The sequence below is a fragment of the Panulirus ornatus genome, chromosome 6 (assembly GCF_036320965.1).
Source record: "Panulirus ornatus isolate Po-2019 chromosome 6, ASM3632096v1, whole genome shotgun sequence".
Classification (NCBI taxonomy): Eukaryota; Metazoa; Arthropoda; class Malacostraca; order Decapoda; family Palinuridae; genus Panulirus; species Panulirus ornatus.
The window spans coordinates 13,800,160-13,814,783 of NC_092229.1; the positions used below are offsets into that span (position 1 = coordinate 13,800,160).

Genomic DNA, 14,624 nt, shown 5'->3' on the forward strand with positions numbered 1-14,624 from the left:
ACCTCCCAATTGATTGTCCCTCAACCCAACTGAACCCAATAACCATGCTCATATCACATTTACTCTCAACTTTCTTCTTTCATACACTACCAAACTCAGTAACCAGTTTCTGCAGTTTCTCACCCGAATCAGCCACCAGTGCTGTATCATCAGCGAACAGCAACTGACTCACTTCCCAAGCCTTCTCATCCAGAACAGACTGCATATTTGCCTCTCTCTCCAAAACTCATGCATTCACCTCCCTAACCAACCCATCCATAAACAAATTAAACAACCATGGAGACATCATGCAACCCTTCTGCAAACCAACATTCACTGGGAACCTATCACTTCACACTCAATGCTTTTCCTTTAAAAATTTTTTTTAGGAAATTCCCTTTTACTGTGAAAGGCTTGTACATACAAAAAAGAACATTTAAAAGATATATTGGTAATGCAAACTTCAAAGTTACAAAATGTTCATGCTTCAGTTTGGGACCGCTGGAGAGACTGGTGTCTATAATCCAAAAGAAATATACATAATGCCAACGCTGCTTAATCCTGATGCTTTTGGACTAAAATTTCATTTGTATTTTCATCTTGTTTGATAAAGAAATTATGGATCATGACATTAAAGATTATTGTTATGTATGTTTACCAACCTAGTGAACTTCACTTTGTACCCCCGTAAGTGGTTTGGCACATTGAAACTCATGGGTGGTCTTTAGAAGATGAGAAATAAATGAGCTTATCTTTTGGAAGCCTCCTTGCTGGTAGTGATTGCACCAATATGCCAATATCTTTTGAAGAAGAGAGACATATTTCTGCTGTATTTTCTTTTCTGCACCACCAAATTTAACTTAGATTTATCTCTCCATACCATAGCAGTATTTATCCTGACTAAGAGCACCTAGATAGTAAGATATTATATAGAGACTACTGTACTCTTTAATTTCAAATAGATAAACGTTAGGAGCGCTTTTGTGTATTTTTCTAGCATTGTCTTATTTGGTAAGGAATTTGTATGCTGTAGAACTTCAGGTGCTTCAGAGAGAATTTTAAGAGTATAAACTTATTTGACATGAGAAATGTTGTTGGAGGAAAAGCTTTATTGGGAATAGTTGGAAAGGACTTCAGCCCTACATTCTGGGCAGGTCAGTTATGGCATATTCCCCATTGCACTTAAGGCTGACAATTGGGGTATTTGAATTATGGCTAGGGAGATGGTAGTATGATTTGACGTGCGGGATGAAACTGTTTACTGTGTTGATATTTTTCTACACTCTTGTAGAGAAATCTTGGGCAGATGCTACTTAGGCAACCATAAAGACCCTGCAGAACTAAATACACTCAGACGTGACTGTATGAAACAGGAGAACAGGAACTTGGCTTTCGATGTTAAGAAATGTTTGTGTTTTTATGTTTCTGTTCTTTTGTCTTCCATGATTCTAAAATTGGTTTGTACTCTTGCTTCTAAGTGTGCTGTGTATTCATGCCTATTCCAGGTCAATGCACATCTGTTTAGTCAGTAATTGGATTTAGAAATTATCCATAGTGCTTATTTGACCTCCATCAGTTTTCTCTGTTGATTTGGATCCCTCCTCCTGTTCTTTTCCATCACTTTATTTTTGTAGTTTGCTTCTCTGTATATTTTTTTCATATGTTGTATGTATACTATTCCTTTGTCAAATGCTTCATACTGTGTTTCCCCTATACGCATTTATTTTCTTCTTTTTGATTGTTAAACTCTCAGTTTGATGTATTTGTCTGTGTTCTTAACCCTTTGCTTCCAGTCTGCATTGTGTTCCACACCTGACTTACACAGCACCGCTACAAAAATGGATCTCAACCAAAAGAATTTTTACCAACTCTCCAGTCTCCGTTAAATCATGGGTGTGTGATCACTTCTTGCAGTCATGTCATTTGTTGTTTGAATACGTATGTATACTTACAGATTTTTGTTGGGTACTCTTTGAAAATATAGAAGCACTGACAAAAAGAACCCTTATAGACGAAGTTATAAAGACTGTATCACTGTATAATATAATATTTTCCCATCGCTGATTGTTTTTACCTCATGTATTTGAAAGGTGAAGGCCCAGCAATGATGCTGGTATGAAACAAAAAATTTTATATACTTGTTTGCCATTTCCTGCATTAGTGAGTTAGTGCCAAGAACAGAAGAAAGTCTGCATTCAGTCACTTTCATTCTCTAGCAGTCATGTGCAGTGCACCAAAACCAGTCCCCTATCAACATCTAAACCCCACAGACCTTTCCGTTGTTTCCCCTGGCCACTTCAGACGCTTTTGTGGAGAAGATGCAGAAAAACAGAATATGTACATAGTAAGAAGAAAACAATAGCTACAAAGATATAATTATGATTGCTCCCAAGAGGTTGCAGTTGATGTGTTTGACAGATCTAGTGACAAGGGGAGGGGGGGAAAGAACTGGAGAGAAAACATAGAATTGACTAGTTTCTCTCTAATAGTCATTCTCTAGAAACTCCTCTCACTTCACCAACACAAAAAGAACCACCATTACCAAACACTGTTGGCACCAACACCACCACAACAATATCAAGAGCTGTCACCTTTCAGTCAGCACACAAGTATAGTTATGACCACCAGGAGAATGCACATGATATATTTGATAGGTGTTGTGATAAGGAGAGGGGAAAGTAGTCGACTAGGGAGAAGACATGTAATTGACATTTGTTTTTTATGATTTTTTTTTTTTACTTAAACTCATACCACTACTACCACTGCTACTGCTGCATATAAAATTGATTGGCACCAGGTCTTTTGTCACCTGCTCAAACACATTCCTAGTTGAAGGAGCTGTCAGTGATGGCACTCAAATTTCATAAGCTGAGTCGCCTGCAGTACAGTGATACCAGTTGCAACTGGCTATGCCACTGTATATAGATAGCTTCATGTGATATATATATATATGGTTCCATGGTTCCATCCGCTGCCATATCCACTCCCAGATATCTAAAACACTTTACTTCCTCCAGTTTTTCTCTATTCAAACTTGGGAAGGAGACCTGTGTGAGGAAGTACCAGGAGAGACTGAGTACAGAATGGAAAAAGGTGAGAACAATGGAAGTAAGGGGAGTGGGGGAGGAATGGGATGTATTTAGGGAATCAGTGATGGATTGCGCAAAAGATGCTTGTGGCATGAGAAGAGTGGGAGGTGGGTTGATTAGAAAGGGTAGTGAGTGGTGGGATGAAGAAGTAAGAGTATTAGTGAAAGAGAAGAGAGAGGCATTTGGACGATTTTTGCAGGGAAAAAATGCAATTGAGTGGGAGATGTATAAAAGAAAGAGACAGGAGGTCAAGAGAAAGGTGCAAGAGGTGAAAAAAAGGGCAAATGAGAGTTGGGGTGAGAGAGTATCATTAAATTTTAGGGAGAATAAAAAGATGTTCTGGAAGGAGGTAAATAAAGTGCGTAAGACAAGGGAGCAAATGGGAACTTCAGTGAAGGGCGCAAATGGGGAGGTGATAACAAGTAGTGGTGATGTGAGAAGGAGATGGAGTGAGTATTTTGAAGGTTTGTTGAATGTGTTTGATGATAGAGTGGCAGATATAGGGTGTTTTGGTCGAGGTGGTGTGCAAAGTGAGAGGGTTAGGGAAAATGATTTGGTAAACAGAGAAGAGGTAGTGAAAGCTTTGCGGAAGATGAAAGCCGGCAAGGCAGCAGGTTTGGATGGTATTGCAGTGGAATTTATTAAAAAAGGGGGTGACTGTATTGTTGACTGGTTGGTAAGGTTATTTTATGTATGTATGACTCATGGTGAGGTGCCTGAGGATTGGCGGAATGCGTGCATAGTGCCATTGTACAAAGGCAAAGGGGATAAGAGTGAGTGCTCAAATTACAGAGGTATAAGTTTGTTGAGTATTCCTGGTAAATTATATGGGAGGGTATTGATTGAGAGGGTGAAGGCATGTACAGAGCATCAGATTGGGGAAGAGCAGTGTGGTTTCAGAAGTGGTAGAGGATGTGTGGATCAGGTGTTTGATTTGAAGAATGTATGTGAGAAATACTTAGAAAAGCAAATGGATTTGTATGTAGCATTTATGGATCTGGAGAAGGCATATGATAGAGTTGATAGAGATGCTCTGTGGAAGGTATTAAGAATATATGGTGTGGGAGGAAAGTTGTTAGAAGCAGTGAAAAGTTTTTATCGAGGATGTAAGGCATGTGTACGTGTAGGAAGAGAGGAAAGTGATTGGTTCTCAGTGAATGTAGGTTTGCGGCAGGGGTGTGTGATGTCTCCATGGTTGTTTAATTTGTTTATGGATGGGGTTGTTAGGGAGGTAAATGCAAGAGTTTTGGAAAGAGGGGCAAGTATGAAGTCTGTTGGGGATGAGAGAGCTTGGGAAGTGAGTCAGTTGTTGTTCGCTGATGATACAGCGCTGGTGGCTGATTCATGTGAGAAACTGCAGAAGCTGGTGACTGAGTTTGGTAAAGTGTGTGGAAGAAGAAAGTTAAGAGTAAATGTGAATAAGAGCAAGGTTATTAGGAACAGTAGGGTTGAGGGTCAAGTCAATTGGGAGGTGAGTTTGAATGGAGAAAAACTGGAGGAAGTGAAGTGTTTTAGATATCTGGGAGTGGATCTGGCAGCGGATGGAACCATGGAAGCGGAAGTGGATCATAGGGTGGGGGAGGGGGTGAAAATTCTGGGGGCCTTGAAGAATGTGTGGAAGTCGAGAACATTATCTCGGAAAGCAAAAATGGGTATGTTTGAAGGAATAGTGGTTCCAACAATGTTGTATGGTTGCGAGGCGTTAGCTATGGATAGAGTTGTGTGCAGGAGGATGGATGTGCTGGAAATGAGATGTTTGAGGACAATGTGTGGTGTGAGGTGGTTTGATCGAGTGAGTAACGTAAGGGTAAGAGAGATGTGTGGAAATAAAAAGAGCGTGGTTGAGAGAGCAGAAGAGGGTGTTTTGAAGTGGTTTGGGCACATGGAGAGAATGAGTGAGGAAAGATTGACCAATAGGATATATGTGTCGGAGGTGGAGGGAACGAGGGGAAGAGGGAGACCAAATTGGAGGTGGAAAGATGGAGTGAAAAAGATTTTGTGTGATCGGGGCCTGAACATGCAGGAGGGTGAAAGGAGGGCAAGGAATAGAGTGAATTGGAGCGATGTGGTATACCGGGGTTGACGTGCTGTCAGTGGATTGAATCGAGGCATGTGAAACGTCTGGGGTAAACCATGGAAAGCTGTGTAGGTATGTATATTTGCGTGTGTGGACGTATGTATATACATGTGTATGGGGGGGGTTGGGCCATTTCTTTCGTCTGTTTCCTTGCGCTACCTCGCAAACGCGGGAGACAGCGACAAAGTATAAAAAAAATATATATATATATATATATATATATATATATATATATATATATATATATATATATATATATATATATATATATATATATATATATATATATATATTTGTTTTTGTTTTTGCTTTTTTGTCGCTGTCTCCCGCGTTTGCGAGGTAGCGCAAGGAAACAGACGAAAGAAATGGCCCAACCCACCCCCATACACATGTATATACATACGTCCACACACGCAAATATACATACCTACATCGGTGAATGGGGCTAATGGGAAGGCAATGACAAGTAGTGGTAATGTTAGAAGGAGATGGAAATGGTTGGTTGGTTTGTCTTCACTGGAAAAGAGCCTCTGTACAGCAATCTTCAAATCCTCCTCTGCATCCGACCCAACGCAAGTCATATGAACACAGTCTGTCAGTAATAAATATTCCTCGAGATATGTTCTGCTGTGGCTTTGAATTCCTGAAGGCAGCATACGATGTGCATACGATACTTCCATCACCACATGTGAACCTTTAAAACGATGACCTTCTGACAACAAGTCACAGCAAGAGTTCTGAGAATCAATGATGAGTGATGACACTGGTCTTCACAATACATACGTTCCTTCAAACACTGCACATAATCAGAGGTTTCTGCATCAGGAGCCACATCCCAGGCACGGGTTTCAAATTCTTCCTCCATTCTTTGAACTTATGGTTGCTGCATACAGTAGATAATCTATAATTACTTCGTTATTATGGATGAAATATACAAGAAATGTGTTCCTCCATCACAACATAAACATTACGAGAGTCACTTCCCCAAAACTTTTTTTTAAAGGGGAAGTAAATGTTTATAGTTGTGTTACTGGAGTGATAGTTTTCATACATGGTGCTTTGACGGGAAAATAGTGAAATTGGAAAAAGTGTAGCTTGGACGTTGAAGCTTGTTGATACGGTGGTTAAATTGATGAGAGCTGCTATTGACGTTTGTGTGGATAAATTGAACATTTCCTTATTCCATAGCCAGAGGTTGAACCATTATGTGACATTCATTTTTTCATTTCATTTCAAGCTGGAGGTTTCAGTTTTCTAAATTGTTTCTTGCATTTTTCACGTGTGTATGTGTGTGTGTGTGTATATGTGCGTGTGTGTATGTATGTGTGTGTATGTGTATATATATATGTATATTATCCCTGGGGATAGGGGTGAAAGAATATATATATATATATATATATATATATATATATATATATATATATATATATATATATTTTTTTTTCATACTATTCGCCATTTCCCGTGATAGCGAGGTAGCGTTAAGAACAGAGGACTGGGCCTTTGAGGGAATACCCTCACCTGGCCCCCTTCTCTGTTCCTTCTTTTGGAAAATTAAAATAAAAAAATGAGAGGGGAGGATTTCCAGCCCCCCGCTCCCTTCCCTTTTAGTCGCCTTCTACGACACGCAGGAAATACGTGGGAAGTATTCTTTCTCCCCTATCCCCAGGGATAATATATATATATATATATATATATATATATATATATATATATATATATATATATATATATATATATATTTATTTATTCATTTATTTATTATACTTTGTCGCTGTCTCCCACGTTTGCGAGGTAGCGCAAGGAAACAGACAAAAGAATGGCCCAACCCACCTCCATACACATGTATATACATACACGTCCACACTCGCAAATATACATACCTATACATCTCAACGTAACATATATATACACACACAGACATATACATATATACACATGTACATAATTCATACTGTCTGCCCTTATTCATTCCCGTCGCTACCCCACCACACATGAAATGACAACCCCCTCCCCCCCCGCATACGCACGAGGTAGCACTAGGATAAGACAACAAAGGCCACATTCGTTCACACTCGGTCTCTAGCTGTCATGTATAATGCACTGAAACCGCAGCTCCCTTTCCACATCCAAGCCCCACACAACTTTCCATGGTTTACCCCAGATGCTTCAAATGCCCTGGTTCAATCCATTGACAGCAATGTCAACCCCAGTATACCATATCGTTCCAATTCCCTCTATTCCTTGAACGCCTTTCACCCTCCTGCATGTTCAGGCCCCGATCACTCAAAATCTTTTTCACTCCATCTTTCCACCTCCAATTTGGTCTCCCACTTCTCGTCCCCTCTACTTCTGACACTTATATCATCTTGGTCAATCTTTCCTCACTCATTCTCTCCATGTGCTCAAGCCATTTCAAAACACCCTCTTCTGCTCTCTCAACCACACATTTTTTATTACCACACATCTCTCTTACCGTATTATTACTTACTCAATCATACCACCTCACACCACATATTGTCCTCAAACATCTCATATCCAGCACATCCATCCTCCTCTGCACAACTCTATCTATATCCCACACCTTGCAACCATATAACATTGTTGGAACCATTATTCCCTCAAACATACCCATTTTTGCTTTGCGAGATAATGTTCTTGCCTTTCACACATTTTTCAGTGCTCCCAGAACTTTCGCCCCCTCCCCCACCCTATGACTCACTTCAGCTTCCATGGTTCCATCCGCTGCCAAATCCACTCCCAAATATCTTAAACACTTCACTTCCTCCAGTTTTTCTCCATTCAAACCTACCTCCCAATTGTCTTGTCCCTCAACCCTACTGTACCTAATAACCTTGCTCTCATTCACATTTACTCTCAGCTTTCTTCTTTCATACACTTTACCAAACTCAATCACCAGCTTCTGCAGTTCCTCACCCGAATCAGCCACCAGCGCTGTATCATCAGCGAACAACAACTGACTCACTTCCCAAGCTCTCTCATCCACAACAGACTGCATACTTGCCCCTCTCTCCAAAACCCTTGCATTCACCTCCCTAACAACCCCATCCATAAACAAATTGAACAACCATGGAGACATCACACACCCCTGCCGCAAACCGACATTCCCTGAGAACCAATCACTTTCCACTCTTCCTACTTGTACACATGCCTTACATCCTCGATAAAAACTTTTCACTGCTTCTAACAACTTGCCTCCCACACCATATATTCTTAATACCTTCCACAGAGCATCTCTGTCAGCTCTATCATATGCCTTCCATTCATAAATGCTACATACAAATCCCTTTGCTTTTCTAAGTATTTCTCACATACATTCTTCAAAGCAAACACCTGATCCACATCCTCTACCACTTCTGAAGCCACACTGCTCTTCCCCAATCTGATGCTCTGTACATGCCTTCCTCCTCTAAGCACTCACCTTTATCCCCTTTGCCTTTGTACAATGGCACTATGCAAGCATTCCACCAATCCTTAGGCACCTCACCATGAGTCATACATACATTAAATAACCTTACCAACCAGTCAACAACACAGTCACCCCCTTTTTTTTAACACACACACACACACATATATATATATATATATATATATATATATATATATATATATATATATATATATTAGTGGTTCCAACAATGTTATATGGTTGCAAGGCGTGGGCTATGGATAGAGTTGTGCCGAGGAGGGTGGATGTGCTGGAAATGAGATGTTTGAGGACAATATGTGGTGTGAGATGGTTTGATCGAGTAAGTAATAATACGGTAAGAGAGATGTGTGGTAATAAAAAGAGTGTGGTTGAGAGAGCAGAAGAAGGTGTTTTGAAATGGTTTGGTCACATGGAGAGAATGAGTGAGGAAAGATTGACCAAGAGGATATATGGTGGAGGTGGAGGGAACGAGGAGAAGTGGGAGACCAAATTGGAGGTGGAAAGATGGAGTGAAAAAGATTGAATGATCGGGGCCTGAACATGCGGGAGGGTGAAAGGCGTGCAAGGAATAGAGTGAATTGGAACAATGCGGTATACCGGGGTCGACATGCTGTAAATGGATGGAACCAGGGCATGTGAAGCGTCTGGGGTAAACCATGGAAAGTTGTGTGGGGCCTGGATGTGGAAAGGGAGCTGTGGTTTCGATGCATTATTACATGACAGCTAGAGACTGAGTGTGAACAAATGTGTCCTTTGTCTTTTCCTAGCGCTACCTGGCTCACATTTGGGGGAGGGAGTTGTTATTTCATGTGTGGTGGGGTGGTGATGGGAATGAATAAGGGCAGACAGTATGAATTATGTACATGTGTATATATGTATATGTCTATGTGTGTATATGTATGTATACGTTGAGATGTATAGGTATGTATATGTGCGTGTGTGGACTGTGTATGTGGGTGGGTTGGGCCATTCTTTCGTCTGTTTCCTTGCACTACCTTGCTAATGTGGGGAGACAGCGACAAAGTATAATAAATAAATGATAAGTTCAGTGGATATAGTATAAGAATTGTACAGTGCACAGTGAAACAAAATAATTGACATTCCCATGAGTATAGCATTTTCCTACGAGCAGATCTGGAGTATATAGAGAAAAACATAACATAAAAGGACCAGAATTAAAAGGATCCTTTAAAAGCCCAGCAGGAAAACATGAGCCCGTGATTGAGTCACGGTCGTGAATGCTGACCGCTACACCACGGGAGTCCATTACTTATGAATCATTCATTGCTCTCATTGTTTCCCGAGAAGTCTCTCTCTATATCAAAATCCCTCATGCATTTCATGTCATAGTAAAATCGTGCTGGGAGTCCATGGGTACAATTCACTCCTTGTTTTAAGTTTTCAGTCTCACCAGTTGGGTCATAAGATTGTCAGGACCCACATCTCTTAGTAGGTTTAGGACAGGTGTACGATGGCGATACCAAGCCTTTTGATCAGGAATTAATAAATGCAGTTTTCTTGGGTTTGCAGCTCAGTTAAGGCTTTGGTTTGAAGCTCACCAAACCACTGTCCTTCTTTTGTGTTTTGCCTGATATTCCCCCAGATTAAAGTTTCAGTAAGTAGAAGTGGCTTTATAGCTTTGCTGACCTTTTTTAGGTTCACAGGTGAGACTGCTTGTGTCTACTCGAGGTTCCTATGTAGGTCTTCTGGAACACAGTAGCAACCAATCATTTTGAGTCCCTCCTCAGTTTAGACTCTTAGAGGGGGATCCTTTCCCCCTAAGAATCCTCTGTTTGCATAAAGAAGAGGAAGGGAGTCCATTGCAGAAACCATATTAGACATTAGAGTCACATTGCTAAGCTCAGTGTCCCCAAAATTGACACTTCCCACTGAAAGTCAGCCTTCTCATGAAGCATACCTTTTTTACTTGGGAAATAACCTGGTATGTAGAGCTCTAGTAACTGTCCCTTCAGAGAATTATAACTTGATTTTTCTCTCTACCTCTGATCACATTTCTCCAGGCCCAGTTGAGAGGTGTATTGCCCTGAACTATTATAATGGCAAATGAATTGTAAACTTTTTAGTAATGACCTTTGTCTTCATTCCTTCTTCAGCTGGAGTTTAACAAAGTTTCCCTTGTGTAAGAGGTCCTACCTGGATGGCCATTGAAATTCACTGGTCAACAAAATTTTAACTTTTATTGTCCCATCACTTAAAATAGGTAGACCTTATAGTACTTTTTGCACTGAATTCAAACCTTTTTTTAGAATTTTTTTATCAGGCATGGTTTTTAATTAACAGAGCAATTGAATTGTACAATAAGTGTATATTACTCGTTCATAGGTAAGGCTGGTATTACATTTAAAAAACTTACCTCTAAAATGCAGAAGTGAACAATTTTTGGCTATATTTGGCATCTGAAACATCCCTACTTGGTGTTCAGCTGTAATCTGCCAACATAGAGGGGATCCACTTTTCTTGGTGCTGCCTCTCCATGTCCAAAATGTCCCAGTGAAATCTTTCACCACGCTCATCGTTGACTGCCCTAAGATTTTCTGGAAAAAATTCTATGTGTGAGTCCAAAAAGTGAATTTTTAAACTCGTATTGCACCCTAGAGGTTATATGAAGTCAGTAGATTTTTTACATCACAGTAGTTTTCTGATCTGTGACTCCCCAAAAAATCTTTGCCATACAGTTTTTTCAAGTTCATTTAGCTGTTCATCAAACTTTTCATCTTGAAGCAGTTCCCTGATCTGTGGTCCTTCAAAAATACCCTCCTCGATTTTTGCGACAGCGACAAAGTATAAAAAAAAAAAAAAATAAAAAAATAAAAAAAAAAAAAGGTTCTTGGAAATTTATTTCTTAAATGTGTGAATCCATGGTCAGTTTTATCCATACCTTTGACAAAGTTCTTCATTAATGTGCAAAGGAGGCAGATAAATTTTCTCAGGATCAACAAGGGGAGGATTGATGACACTTCTTCCATGGAGTCAGTAATGTTTGTTTTGATGGCACTTTCTTCACATAATGATTTTTATTTTCCTTGCCGTCCTACTCACAGAGGAAACAACAGAACTTTGTGTAACCAAGTTGCATTCTGAGTAAAAGTGCCACAGGCTTTTGGTCACCACATACATTCCACTTAAAGGCCCTATACTTAATTTTTTCCAAAAGAAGCTTCATGTCATCATACAATTCCTTCATGTTAGCTGTGTGAGCCAGAGGAATGGAGGGGACCTTATTTCCTTGGAGCAGAACGACTTTTAAGTGTACTTTTGATGAGCTGATAAAAAAAGCGCCACTCGTTTGTTTTATATTTGTAGCCAGGTGCCGCCATTGAACATCATTGCAAAACATCAGACCATCTTCAAGGGAAAAAAATTCTTTGAAAATGACATGGCGATCACGATGAAAACAAACTTTAGTTTCATTTGGAGAAGATTCCAGCCCTTTGACTTAGAACCCAAGAAGTTGGCCTGCTTTTGTAGACAGATTTGAATTGCAGACGAGATCATTAAGATCTTGACTAGGAAAATGTGGTTCATATGAAGAACAGCTTGCTTCAGATGTTGAATCCATAATGTCCTCTATTTGGCCTACTTTCTGATCACCAGACTCATCGTCACTCATTGTCATGTTTCTTGGAGGCTGTGGCATAGGTAATTCCTGACTGAGATACTGGCCTCATAGCAGATGGAAAATTAGGATAATTAACAGTATGCTTGGATTTTGATGTTATACCATTTATATAAATGTCAGGCAGAAGTAGCAATGCGAAGCATGATTTTTGGGTTCTCTTCAAACTATAGGAATAGGAAAAGACATAGGGCATATACCTGTTTGTTACTTATGCAATGAGAAGCCTGACACAGTAAATATGGGGGTCCAACTTTTATCCTGGTTACCGACTTTATAACTGAAGTAATGCTCATAGTTTTTTAATGAGGGGTGTGAAAGAACATTTTTGCAATATGAATATCAATTCACTGCAGATGTAGCAGAAAGAATTCGGACTATTACACAGTTTATTGGTATTATAATGGTGGATGGGGTATCAGCACAACACTTGAATACACAAAAGCACAATCTGTCAACAGAGTGGTAAAGACACTGTTTACACATTGAGTTCTAGCCGGCAACTTACTGAGAACCACTACTCAGGGGTGGGCACTTCGAATGTCCCAACATTTCCAGGCGTGTTTCTGCAGGCCCCTGGTGACTTGTTATCTAGGCTTGCACTTTCAAAAAGAAGCTATTGCACTTCACAAACAATGGAAATGGCTGTGTTTATTAAACTTTTTGCTTCATGTGCTCTTTAGAGCACTGGTACATATATACTGTACGTAATGATATGCGGGTATGCTGGAACAAAATAAAATTATGGGCAATAGAGAAATTCTGAAAATATATTTGGATTAAGTGTACAAAATTACATGAGAAACATATCTTTTTCCATGGGATGAAATCTTTGTTGACCAGTGTAAAATATCCTGGACCTATGTGACTGCAATAATTGTGTTCCTTGTAAACCTGGAACAAAACTCTAGTTTCTTGAGTTTCTTAGATAAGTCAGCAGTCAAAATTCCCTGTTCACTTGATTGAATGTGTTTAGGGAAGTATAACTTATGACAATCAGAATGGGGGCTGGTTGCCAGTGATGATATTGCTGTCTGTTTCACTGCCTTCAGGACCTTCTTCTTCACCTTACATATTTAATTCCCATCCAGTTGTAAACTCTCACAGTTGGTCAGCAGGATTGTCCATCTCAGGAGTAGTTGGTCCTCTTTTGAAAGAGGGTCCCAGATTGTTAACTCGGACATAGGGGTTCTACTGCCCAAGATTTGAGATCAGGGGGCCACATCACCATAGTGATGTGCCAGTGCATCTGCTTTGGGTATGGACAGAATAGCTAGGAATACCCAGTCACATTGCGCTGTACAACAATGTAGCATCTATTACTCACAAATATAAGCATACACAAATTATTGGGAACTCAGTTTCATAGCAAGTGCTATTAAGTCAAACGCTGCCTAGGCATTTGATAATCCCATAAGGAAAGAGAGTGTTTGCATCAGCCTGTTAGAGCACAAGGGGTTGTTAACATTCCAATTGATGGCATTGATGATCTCAAAACATTCATGATGGCAACCCTCCTGATGTCAGCTGAAGTGTTACTGAATATACTATTATTAGATTAAAGGTTATTGATGTATGAAATATTTTCCCTCTTCATATAAATGTACCAAACATAAGCAAGAAGTGCTGCAGGTAGGTAATATTACTTATGGCTCAAATTGTAAACGAAATATGATTGAAGAAATTATATGTAAAGTTTTATACTCTTGAAGATTTTAAGATATTGCTTTCACAAGACTGCTGAACAGCTTGCTTATCAAAAAAGTTTTTATGGCCCCTAACTTTCGCTTTGCTCACCAGTAATGTGTGTGTTCCAGCCATCCCCTTATTCTTACAGCTGTGTTTTCTTTGAGTATTGTACATATATAAGTGTTTTCTATGGCATCATGAATCTATTTAAAAGGGAGGGGGACTATAAGTAATATACCCATTTTTATCTAATTTTTTCATGTAAAAAAAAAACATTGAATGGGCGACATTTAGTAAGGACAACCTGATGTTACCGTATTCTGCCGGCTCAAATTTATACCATGAGTGAAAAGTCACCTTTGGTGCGGTGTTATAGTTGAGAGTAAAGGCTCATGAAAGAACTTTCACCACAAAGGAGTGTACATTTCCCTGCTATTGGAAGTAGCACAGCCTTGGGCAACAGAATTCTTTAGAAAGGTCCTGGGTAACACCAGGACGCTTTCATAGAAATTGATCTATGGGCAATTATAGAATTATTTATAAAGTAGTCTAAGCCAATTTATTAACCAGCCCCAATAGGAAGATGAGCACCTGGATTGACTGCAGACTGACTGCTGCAGCCTGGGTTCAAACCCATGTGGGCTCAATCCTGGGCTGTCCTTGCATGCTTCATGGTCAGTAATTCCAACTGCTACACCATTT

General features: G+C 39.8%; 1 protein-coding gene across 1 annotated transcript in view; it reads left to right on the top strand.

Annotated features, from left to right (window-relative positions):
* Positions 1–14,624, top strand: part of LOC139748890 (protein regulator of cytokinesis 1-like) — a 95,389-nt gene that overhangs the window by 72,314 nt on the left and 8,451 nt on the right. The window lies entirely within an intron of this gene.